Source organism: Protopterus annectens, chromosome 7.part1 (genome assembly GCF_019279795.1).
Source record: "Protopterus annectens isolate FY-2018-M chromosome 7.part1, PAN1.0, whole genome shotgun sequence".
In the NCBI taxonomy this organism is placed as follows: Eukaryota; Metazoa; Chordata; order Ceratodontiformes; family Protopteridae; genus Protopterus; species Protopterus annectens.
Genome location: NC_056740.1, coordinates 452,553,379 through 452,565,886, shown reverse-complemented (window position 1 = coordinate 452,565,886; position 12,508 = coordinate 452,553,379).

The following is a 12,508-nucleotide window of genomic DNA, read 5'->3' as shown; positions in this document are numbered from 1 at the left end:
GACAAGCATGAAAAGTGGATTCCCTATCCTTCAGTTGGAAAAACCTATCAGTTTACGCCTTTCCTCCTCTGCCTCTTCTACCCAAGGTCCTCCTAAAAGTCAGACAAGAGAAACCAAAGATGATATTAATTGCCCTGGACTGGCCCCTCCAATACTGGTACCCAATCCTAAGGAACTTGGCTCAATAACCAGCTTGGACCTTGCCTCAAAGACCACAACTACTGTCCCAGCAAAACAATCAGGTCCTGCACAATCAATTACATACTCTGAACCTGGCAGCATGGCTAATCATATAGTCATACAAAAACACCTTTCAGTAAAGCTGTGATGGATGTCATTTCGGAAGCCAGAAGGCCTAGTACTAGAAAATCTTATGCTGACAAATGGAAGAGATTCTGTGCTTGGAATCAAGCACAAGGAACTGATGCAGCAGAACCAAATATTCCTCAGATATTACAATACTTAACTGAGATGCTTGACAAAAGCCTATCTTTCTCATCAATCAAAATCCATGCCTCTGCCATTTCGGGTCATTACAATACAGAGCCACCAAACTTTTCTCATCCTTTACTAAAATAGTATCTTAGGGGAGCCAAAAATTTAAGGCCTCCTAAAAGATCACCATTACCTGCACCTGCCTCCATTTGAACCAGCTGCTACCGCTGATCTAAAGTTCTTATCATGGAAAACAGCTCTGCTTCTAGCAGTTACTTCAGCAAGAAGAGTTTCAGAGCTACAAGCCCTCATGGCTGAAGAGCCTTTTATCATATTTTACCCAGACAGGGTGTCTGAGGACAAATCCTACTTTTGCCTAAGGTGGTTTACATTGTGGCTCTTAACCAAACAATTCATCTGCCAACTTTCTGTCCAAATCCACAGAACAAGGGGGAGAGAATTCTGCATTCCTTGGATGTACACAGACAGCTAAGATTCTACTTGAGCAGGACCAAAGTTCTAAGAAAAACTGAGCAATTACTAGTGTCATCTGCTGCAGGATCAGAAGGAAAGGCCATTTCAAAGCAGACAATTTCAAAGTGGATAAGCCACTGCATCCGTTTCTGCTGCTTACACCATGGTAAACCTGTGCCCAAGGGCATTAGGTCTCATTCCACCAAAGCTGCTCTCAGAGGAGTACCAACCAAAGACATTCTAGAGGCTGCTACTTGGAATTCTGTTCACACCTTTACAAAGCATTACCATTTGCCTCTGTAAGTCCAGGGCAGGCTTTGCCACTGCAGTACTGTAGAGCATTATAACCATACCTAATGCTGTTTAACTCCAGCCTCCCAACCATAGCTTTGGGATTCTACCCAAATGTAATGACTGCAACAGTGAATACACTCTAACATCTGCATTTATGGTAAGTGTACCCAACTGTACTTTCTCTGGAATTCAGTGAGATGTTTTTGCAGCCCCTTATCTATGCAAGCCTCTACCGTGACCCTTTCGGAGTCCGGTATGCTGCAGAATTCTCCTTCGATGTCCTTCAAGAATGCAACTGCAGTCATAACATGTGGTTTGTCCTGCCTCAGACAGCCCTCGGTCGGCCGGATTCCAAAGTCTGGGTCTGACGTCGGCTGATGTCGCATTTCTCTCCGACGTCAGAGCGGCTGGAGTACATAAGCATCAGCCGACGCCATTTTCTCCAGTCTTTCTTGCCGCGCGGTGCCCGAAGCAGAAGCAGTTCGCAAGTGCCAGTCGGTCAGCTCCTGTATTCTACGATACCAAAAAGCTAAGTACCCCGTTGGGGACCTTTTCTTGCCTCAGCCGATGTCAGAAATTACTGAAAAAGTTAACAATTGTCTTTCTTGTGGTAAACAAATACCTCATAAGGATTTCCACTCTTACTGTCTCCCTTGCCTGGGCCCAGACCATGACGTCTCGGCCTGTGTAGCCTGTGCTCGCTTCAACAAGCGCACTCAGGCGCCGGGCGGAGTTCGCTGAAGATTTTTTCGGCGATAATTTTACTTGCACCATGCCGTCGGATCTTCCGACATCGCAAACACCCAAAAAGCGAAAAGACCAGGACCGACATCCTCAGCCCGCGTCTACCTCCGACTCCACGCCAAAACCTAGCGCGAGTGCTTCGGTTCCCTCTGAGACGGTCTCTCCACCACTCAGAACCGAAGACACCGCAGTACCGACGACACCGATTCCAGACATTACTCCGCCAGTTATAGATTTTCCTCCGGATACCGAAACCGAGGAAATGCCCGAGACCATTGCTGTAGACAAGGTCACTCCTGCACGTGGAGCTGCCAGGCCCCCTATGGCCATGTCTATTAAGGCCTACACTAGGGCTAAGGCAGCCAGCAAAACAAAGCATATTACTTCTAAACCCTTACCTCAGCCGACTCCAGAGACACAAATTATGTCCATGGCTGCTGATTTGATTTCCATGATTAGAGGGTCACAGGCCCATCCTGAGAGAGGATCCCAGCCTCCTCCTGATAAAAGGCCCCGGGTTGAACCCTCTGACCCTACACATTCAGATGAAGATTCTGAGGGCTCTGTCCACTCTGATAGCCAGGAAGAGCTCTTCCAGACCTATGAGGACTCGGATGCAGAAGATTCCATCCCCTCGGCCTCCCCTCCTGAGGATATTTCTTTTGGGGAAGTTCTGCACACCATGAGGGAACATTTCAAGTGGCAAGGTCAGGAATATTCTGATTCTAGGAAACGCCTTAGGACTTTCCTTAAGAAGCCTCAGCACAGGCCCTTAGCTATTCCTCCTGCACTTGATGTTCTGGATGATTTGTATTCTGACTCTAGTGCTACCCCTGATTCTCTTCCTCCTGCTCCAGCCAAGCCAGACAGGTATTACAGGGTCCCAGAAACTCATTCCCATTTATTCAGGGCCCACACTGCTGATTTGGAAACTATTTCACAGGGGCCTAAAGGAGTTTCAGCCTCCACCTCAAAGAATCCTTTGCCCTCCAACAGGGAAGCTAGGTCATTAGAGAGATGGGGCAAAAAGGTTTACACATCCACTACCTTATCTAGGAGAGCTTTAAATTGCCTTTTCCATATGTTACAATACCAGGATTATCTGTTAGAAGATTTACAAAAAACATTAGCCACTCCTGAGCCTTTAGACAGGAAGACTTTGCAGGAAGCTGTTCATAACACTCAGCAAGTAAGCAATCACTTCCTGCAGTGTGGATATGATGCACTGGAAGCTTCATGTAGGGCAGCTATGACAGGGGCAGTCATTCGTAGACATGCTTGGTTAAAAGATCAACCTCTACCAGATCATGTAAAAGCAAAACTTCTGGATGCACCTTTGGAAAAGAACAAGCTTTTTGGTGCAAATGCTAAGGATGTGTTAAAGACCATCGAAGAAAAAGCAAAATCAGTCCAGACTGTGAAAGATTTCCTCCAGGTTCAACCCCCCAGATTCAGTAGGAATTGGCCTTCAAAAAACTGGTCCTTTCCTAATCCAGAAAAGTTTCAAAGGGGTAAGAACAGACGTGGCCGAGGAAGAGGCGAATGCAGAGGGCCTTACAGGGGACGACAATGGCAGCCAGGAAACCAATGAAGTGACGCAGGGGTTTCATCTGCCCCACAACCACAATCTCAATGACTTTCCTCTATTACCGCCTACCAGGGAACAACTGGAAGCTCCCTTGGGCGGGAAATTAACTCTGTTTGCAGAGAACTGGCACAGACTGACAAAGGACAAATGGATTTTGGACATTATAGACCGAGGGTACAGGTTTCATTTTCATACCTTACCAAGAAAACAAGGCATGCCAAACCTGCCACAAAATCAGAGGGCAGAGGCTATCAAGCAAATCACTCTGCTGATTCGGATGAAAGCAATAAGAGTTCCACAACAAGAACAAGACCAGGGATTTTACTCAAGACTGTTCCTTGTTCCAAGAAAAGAATCTCAGTGGAGACCAATACTGGACTTGTCCACATTAAACACCTTTCTCATAGTGCCAAAGTTCAAAATGCTGACTCTACAGCAACTCCTTCCCATGCTGGGCAAGGGGTCGTGGCTGATTACTCTGGACCTCAAGGAGGCATACCTGCATGTCCCTATCAGACACAGCTGCAGAAGATACCTCAGATTTCTTGCAGGGCCAGAGCATTATCAATTCTCAGCATTGCCATTTGGCTTGTCTACTGCGCCCAGAGTATTTACAAAATGCCTGGCTTCAGTAATTGCTCATTGCAGGCTCCAGGGTATACAAATTTACCCGTACCTGGACGACTGCCTCATACAAGTGGACGACAAATTGATGTTGACAAAAAAACTGGATTATGTCATACGATTACTTCAAGCTCTGGGATACAGTCAACTTCCAAAAGTCAAGACTGCAGCCATCCCAGCAAATAATCTTCTTAGGAGCCAAACTAGACACAGCCTCTCAGATGGCTTACCTGACAGAAGACAAGCAAGAGAAGTTAACTCATTATTTCAAAGGTCTGGCAAAACTAACCCAGATGACTGCAAGGAGATTCCTACAGGCCCTGGGTTACATGGCATCCTGCATTCTCCTGGTTCCATTCGTAAGACTACACATGAGAAAGCTTCAATGGTACCTAAAAAGCATTTGGTCTCAACACAGCAACAACTTGGAGACAATCATACCACTAATTCCATGCCTACAAAAGGAATTCCTATGGTGGGCCTCGGTGAGCCAGGCAAACACAGGTATGTCATTCAAAAAACCACAGATAACACAGACCATGACTACAGATGCCTCAGACCTTGGATGGGGGGGCGCACATGGAAGGCAGATATACATCTGCATATAAACCAAAAGGAAATGCTGGCAGTAATGCATGCCATCGAGGCCTTTCAACACCAACTCCAGCAAGGCCATTTAATGATACGGACAGACGACACCACTGTGATGTGGTACATAAACAAGCAAGGGGGCACCCACTCTTACCCTCTTTGCAGACTGACAATGCAGCTTTGGGAGAAATCGCTGAGCCTAAACATCCAGTTACAATCCCAGTTTGTTCCAGGAAAAGACAATGTGTTGGCGGACAGCCTAAGCAGGAATTTCACAGATCCACACGAGTGGAGGTTACATCCGAAGGCCTTCTGACAACTCACTTCGACATGGGGCAAGCCAGAAGTGGGCCTATTTGCCTCTCATCTCAACCATCTACTACCAAAATTCTGCTCAAGGACATACCATCCAAAAGCTTGGAAAATAGATGCCCACTCATTCAACTGGAACTCCCTAACAATCTATGCATTCCCACCTCTGCCACTGATGACCTCAGTATTACTAAAGATCAAAGCAGAGAGACCCAAGGGAATCATAATAGCTCTGGACTGGCCAAGACAACACTGGTACCCACTACTACGGAGCATATGTCACACCAGGAGGTGGGCCCTTCCCCAATGGCCTCTACTTCTAACTCAGCACAACTTCGAAACAGTGCACCCAAATCTTCAGACACTGCAGCTAACAGCCTGGGAGATCCCATAAATAACTTCAGCCTATCTCTCTCCAAGGAAGTTCAGCGGATACTAACAGAGGCTCGAAGACCATCCACGAGAAAGGTTTACTTAGCAAAGTGGAAAAGATTCAGCAATTGGAATACCAGCAAGGGACATGATGCATCATTGTTGAACATCCCACTCATCTTGGAATATTTGGCAGATATGTTAAAGAATGGCCTCTCATATTCTTCCATAAAGATACATGCATCTGCTATTTCAGCTAGATACAACACTGATCCTCCTGTTTTTTCATACCCTTTACTAAGGCAATTCCTCAGGGGAATCGAGAACATTAAGCCACCAAGAAAGGCCCCAGTGCCAGCCTGGGACCTCATTTTTGTCCTAGAAAAACTGACTCTACCTCCATTTGAGCCAGCAGCTTCAGTTGACTTGCAATTTCTCTCATGGAAGACAGCTTTCCTGTTGGCAATTATATCAGCAAGAAGGGTTTCGGAGCTACAGGCCCTAATTGCAATACCACCCTTTATTATTTTTCACAGAGACAGGGTTTCATTAAGGACCAACCCTACTTTTATGCCAAAGGTGGTACATTCATCTGCCTGCTTTCTTCCCCAATCCTGAGAACAAGGGGGAAAGACTGTTGCATACCTTGGACATTCACAGACAACTTCGTTACTACCTGGACAGAACCAAGGCCAGTAGGAAGTCTGAACAACTTTTTGTAGCTTACGCCCCTGCAGTCCAAGGAAAAGCAATTTCAAAACAGACTATTTCAAAATGGATTGGACATTGCATCAGATTCTGTTATTCCTTTCATGGAAAGACTGTTCCAGCCAATGTCAGACCACATTCCACCAGAGCTACAGCCACCTCTACAGCATTCTTAAGAGGGGTGCCTACTAAGGACATTCTAGAAGCTGCTACATGGAGCTCCGTGCATACATTCTCCAAACACTACAATCTCCTCTATACTCCAGATCCAGAGCAGGCTTTGCTTCGCAGTCCTGCAGGGTTTGATTGCCACACGCCTTTTCCTAGAGCATTCCTCCTCCCCAGCTAAGCTATGGTATTCTACCCACATGTTATGACTGCAGTTGCATTCTTGAAGGACATAGTACAGTTTTGTACCTACCATAAATATAGATGTCCGATAGACATGCAACTGCAGTCGGATTTTCCCACCCTCCATACCCCTCTATGCCTAGGGTCCACTCCTATCCCTGTTTCTCTTAGCTGGGGATATCTGTTATGGTGTATTTGTTTTATTGCTCATTTATTTGTTTGGAATCCTGTTTTTGTCTTCCAATTTGATTACAGCCTTCCTTGGAGGGCACCTGGCATCTGGGGCAAGAAACACTGAAGAAAATGGCGTCGGCTGATGCTTTTGTACTCCAGCCGCTCTGACGTAGAGAGAAATGCGACATCAGCCGACGTCGGACCCCGACTTTGGAATCCGGACGACCAAGGGCTGCCTGAGGCAGGACAACCCACATGTTATGACTGCAGTTGCATGTCTGTCGGACATCTACATTTATGGTAGGTACAAAACTGTACTTTTTCTGAGTCTCTGGTTGTCTCTGCATCAGTTAGGTCCGGAGCCCTGACGCAGGCACCGGCTTCCAAGGAGGTCTTTCGCACTACCACATCTAGAAAGAAACTGACATCTTCTCATCTGACTACCGTTTCTCTCAGACTGATGGATACTCTTAGGCGTAGAAGCCAGGCCACTCCTGAAACTCTAGCTACCATCTTAATCCTGTTCCACCACCCCAAGCCCAAATGTTTAAAATGGCGAAGGATCTTACCCCCCCCCCACCCTTATCAGGGGAAGTCAGGCCACAACCTCTGAAAGGAAAATACACCCTTCTCCTGAAATACTGACAGAACAGGGTTTTGAGGATTCTGATTATTCAGATTTTGAAGAGGAACAACAACCTCTGACTGCTTATGAGGATTCGGATGCAGAGGAATCCATTCTTTTTGCCTCCCCACCAGGAAGACCTTTCCTTTGGGGAAACGCTCTCAGGGAACATTTCCACTGGGAATCCCTGGACTTCCCTCATTCTAAGAAAAGACTAAGAGAGTTTCTAGATCTGCCCCAGCACAGACCCTTGGCCATCCCAATGTTTTTCATGAATCCAGCTTAGCCCGACACCCACCCACCCACCTGCTCCCAGTAAACCTGACACGTATTCTATAGTAACAGATTCTCACAAATACCTGTACAGAAATCCTGCTGCTGACCCGGAGGCCATCACACAGGGACCTAAAGGATCTAAGGCTGGTTCTGCTAAGAATCCTACTCTTTCTGACCAGGATTCCAGAGCTCTGGACAGATGGGGTAAAAAAGTATACACTTCTGCAACCTTAGCCGTCAGAGCACTCAACTGTCAGTTCCATATGTTAAAATATCAACAACACTCTTTGGAACTATTAAAGCAAAAGATTTCCACCTTTCCTGACTGTGCCAATTAAGAGTTAACAGATGTACCGCACTCTACTTGTCAAGTGGCCAAACACTCATAGCACTGTGGATATGATGCCTAAAAACCTCAAGCAAGGCAGCAGTGTCAGGATCTGTCATTAGGAGACATGCATGTTTGAAGGAACACCTCTCTATGATGATGTCAAGTCTAAATTGATGCACCCTTGGATAAGGACTGCTTGTTTGGAGTAAAAGAAGAGGTGCTTAAAAAGAGTGAAGACCAAGCAAAATCTGTGCAAACAGTAAAAGATTTCTTTCAGGTACAACATCCTAGGTTCAGCAGGAATTTTCCCTCTAAGCACTGGTCCTTTCCTGCACTTGGCATGGCCTTTAGCCACTGAAGTAGAAGGCCTAATAACCTTTTGTAAAGCTGGAACTACAGACACCTGAGAAGCACCCTCAGCCTGGCCTAATTCCTGAGAGGCCAACTCCTGTAAAAGTAAAGGTTCCCCCTGGGATTCAGCCGAACCCTCGGGCAGGATCCACAGATACAACCGGAGGCTCCGTAGAACCGGCGTCCGCAACGGACGACTCATCCGGTTTAGACCTTAAAGATTTATCCTTACGCTTTTTAGCGGTAGCGGGCGTCGGAGGATCCGACGGCATGTTATAGTTACACCGCTTACCAAAACAAGCCTGGCACAGTCTAATCTTCGCTTAATGGTGCGCTTATTAAATCTAGCACAAAGCGACACCGACCACGTCGTGCTCAGGCCCCAAGCAAGGAATACAGAAAGAATGATAATCCCTATGAGGTATCTGTTTCCCACAAGAAATACAATTATTAACTTTTTCTGACATCCGGATAACTGAGGCAAGAAAAGACAAAAGTTTCCCCAATGGGGTACTTAGCCCAACTTGGTCTTCGGTCTGAAACTCGATAAATGAAAATTTCAGAACGCCGAACGGCACTTGCAAACGCTGCTTCTGCTTCAGACCACGCGGCAAGAAAGACTGAGGATATGGCGTCGGTCATGCGCTTAAGTACTACTACGTACTGACGTCAGCTCTAGGCGACAATGACCGCCAGCCTAGCTCTTTGGTATTCGGGCCGACCGAGGACAGTGGACTACCCACAGGTTATGACTGCAGCAATGTGGATCCTCGAACATCTACATTTATGGTAGGTACAAAACTGTACTTTTTCTAAATTCTCCGAGTGTGGCCATAAGCTGTCCCCAGCGGATGGCCACACTCTGTGCGTTATTTGCCTGGGAGTTGATCACCTTACTTCGGGCTGCACAATCAACCCCAGGGCTTTGAGGGATAGGCGGACGAAGCTTATCCTTGTGGGCCTTTTGCCCCCTGATTCCACTAAGTCCTCCTCTTCCTCTGTGGCGCCAGCCGCGGCTGCTCCACCTACTGTCTTCGATCCCCTGGCCAGGACTCAACCTCCTTCTTTGGCGCAGGAGGAAAGGGACTACAAAAAGAAGAGGACAGGGAGCGGGAAAGAGAGCCACCGTAGCCACAAGAGGTGGTCCGAGTCAGCTCCATTGGCTCCGCTGTCCAAGCAGCTTGCCTCTCCCCTTAAGGTCTCCGGGTCTTCCTCCTCCCGGCTCCATTCTCCATGTTTCTCCCTGGAGCCTGAGGAGGAGACCCGGTCACCTTCGAGGTCATCTAAGTGTCCTTACCGGCCAGCCTCAGCGGCCTCGTCCAGATCGAGTTTATCCGATGCAGACATGGACCGGATGACGCGTCAATTTCTTCAGGCCGAGCTGTAGATGGGAGTGCCCCCTCTGGGGGGGGGATCTCGACCTCTCTTTTTCGCCCCCATTGCTTCTTCTCTGACCCGCTATCTGGGTTCGGAGCTGTCTGATCTGACTAGCTTCGGAGCCGGGGTGGTGTCAGCGCAGACTGTGTTTCCTACTTCGGCGCCGACTGTACCCTTGAATCTGTCTGATCCGTTTTCGGATCCGAGCTCTCAGGGCCGTGAGTTGAGCGTCGGATCCAGAGGTGTTAGTGGGCCTTCAGCTCCATTAAGGTCAGAGCATACTACCCTTTCGGATCTTATCGGGTCACCTCCAGCGCCGATCCGCACATTGGATCCGAGGGGACTGCTTTCGGATCCTAGGGAAAGCAGTTCTCCCTCTGCATTCGACGTCATGGAGAGAGTCCTTTCGAGGGATTCGAGGCCCCAGGCTTTTGCTATGGATCCTCTCCGCTATTCCCTCTGACGAGCCTGTCTTCCATCATCCGGCCCCAGGGACAGCCTGCGCCTACTTCCCAGATGGTTCCCGTTGAGGAACAGGACATTGTTGATGAGGCCTCTTCGGACAGCCCCTCCGAGGAGGTCCCTCACAAACGAAAGTGCAAGAGGAGGCACTTGGACTCACCTGAGTCCCACACAGAAGACATGGACTTAGAGGAAGGGGAAGGTTCTCCAGGGTCACCCCCCGAAGACGTCTCCTTTGGAGACATTATGGAAATGTTGCACATTAGAGGGGGGGGTGGTCTGTCCAAAAGCTTCCTCGGATGAGTGTGTTTCTGGGGGCATTTGATGCAGGCCCATATACCTCTTGGGTGTCCCCTTCCACCAACCCCCTGGTGGACCTCATAACTACCAGGGCATGGAAGGAGCTGGACACTGTCGAGCCAATAGCCAAGAGACTTTACAGGATATTCAACCCTTCCACGGACAGGACAGTTTGGAGCAAGAGTGCCCCAGTGGATGCCATGGGTGGTGGCAGCTGCCACTAAAAAGGAAATAGTACAGGAGAGTTCCTTGGTACATCCTCCAGACAAGGAATCTCGGATGATGGACCGCCTTGGAAAGCAGATGTTCGCTTCAGTGACCTTCTCTGTAAGGTCACTGAATTATATGGCACATGTAATTCGGCTCCAGCGGTACCTGATCAAAGAGTACGCTGGGTTACCCCCAGAGTCCATGTCGGCCGAGGACAAACGGACTTTCTCTGCTCGAATGGCCACTTTCAAGTCGATTACCAACACATCTATGTGACTTCTCTCCCATGCCACGGAGGGAGCAGCTGAGCTAGAGGAACAGGCATTGTCTTATGCTGACAGGCCTGGCTCCGTCTCTGTGATTTTGCGGAAGCCTTCAAGGCATCCTTCGCGAAAGCCCCTTTTGACGGTTCTACGCTTTTCGGCAAAACCGTCCGCGATATGCTTCTCCAGAGCAGAAAAATGGGAAAACATCTGCCGTCGGGATCCGCTTCTCGGATCCTCAGAGGTCCTACTCTAGGAACCAAAGAGGACAAAAGATGATGTGGTTCCAGAAAGCTCAACAATCCCGTTTCGCTCCAGATCCTTCGTCCTTAAGAGGCAGAGGACAGGGTGGACGCCGGACCAGAGGCAGAGGGGGGGGCCAAAGAATTTTGGGTCGAGGGAACCCTTTTCCGATCGACCTGCCCAGCAGCCCTGAGGGGTTGCCCGACTGCTCCTCTCTGGAGGCAGTCGGGGGGCGCTTCCCAAAGCACCTAGCAAATTGGGACTCCATCACGACAGATCGCTGAGTGCTCCGAATCGTATCCAGAGGCTATTCTATCCCTTTCCTAACGTATCCTCCCCGGTCAGGGAGTCTCCCCAATGTTCCACCCAATCAGAGGGAGGTAGCAGCCTTCGAAATACGAGAGCTGCTAAGAAAGAGCCATCCAGCACGTCCCCCTTGGGCAATCCGGATCAGGCTTTTACACCAGGTTCTTTTTGGTGCCAAAAAAGATGGGGGACTTGCAACCCATTCTCGACCTGTCCGCATTGAACCTATCAGTCGACAAAAGTTCCGGATGGTCACTATTCAGTCCATTCTCCCACTTCTACAGGAGAATGACTGGATGTGTGCTCGATAGACCTCAAAGATGCGTACTACCACATTCTAATGGACAGGCGATCCAGGAGGTTTCTCTGCTTTTGGCTGGGAGCCAGCCATTATCAGTTCAGGGTCCCTACCCTTCGGTCTCACCACAGCCCCCAGGGTGTTCACCAAGGTCATGGCAGTTGTAGGGGCCCACCTGAGGCTTCAGGGAATACAGGTTTTTCCTTACCTGGACGACTGGCTCCTAACCGCCCCCACCAAGCATCAACTTTGTTCAGGCAGGGACTATTTCTTACATAGCCCGCCATCTAGGGATCACGATCAACCACAAGAAATCCTCCCTTCAACCTACTCAGATTTTGGACTTCATAGGGCCCAGGGTAGACGCTATGCAATCCAAAGTCTTTCTGATGGCGGACAGACCTCGCAATCTAAACCTTCACATTCTGGCTCTTCTACAACCATCAGCCCTCCCCCAGCGGAATTAGTCCTGAGGGCTCTGGGGTCCATGGCAGCGGCCATCAATCTGTCGCCTGTTGCACGTCTGAAAATGAGAATCCTTCAATGGACCTTACAGGTTCAATGGTCCGTCCTACATCATCCCCTGTCTACACCTATTCCCCTCAGCAGGATTTGCAGGGAGTCGCTACTTTAGTGGCTCCATTCCAGAGACCTCCAGGAAGGGTGGCCCTTCGCCTTATCCCCACCCCAAGTCACTGTGACCACGGACACATCTCTCCTCGGGTGGGGGGGGCATTGCATGGGCAGATCCGTCCAAGGGACGTGGATGCACACAGAGACCTCATTGCATATCAATGTC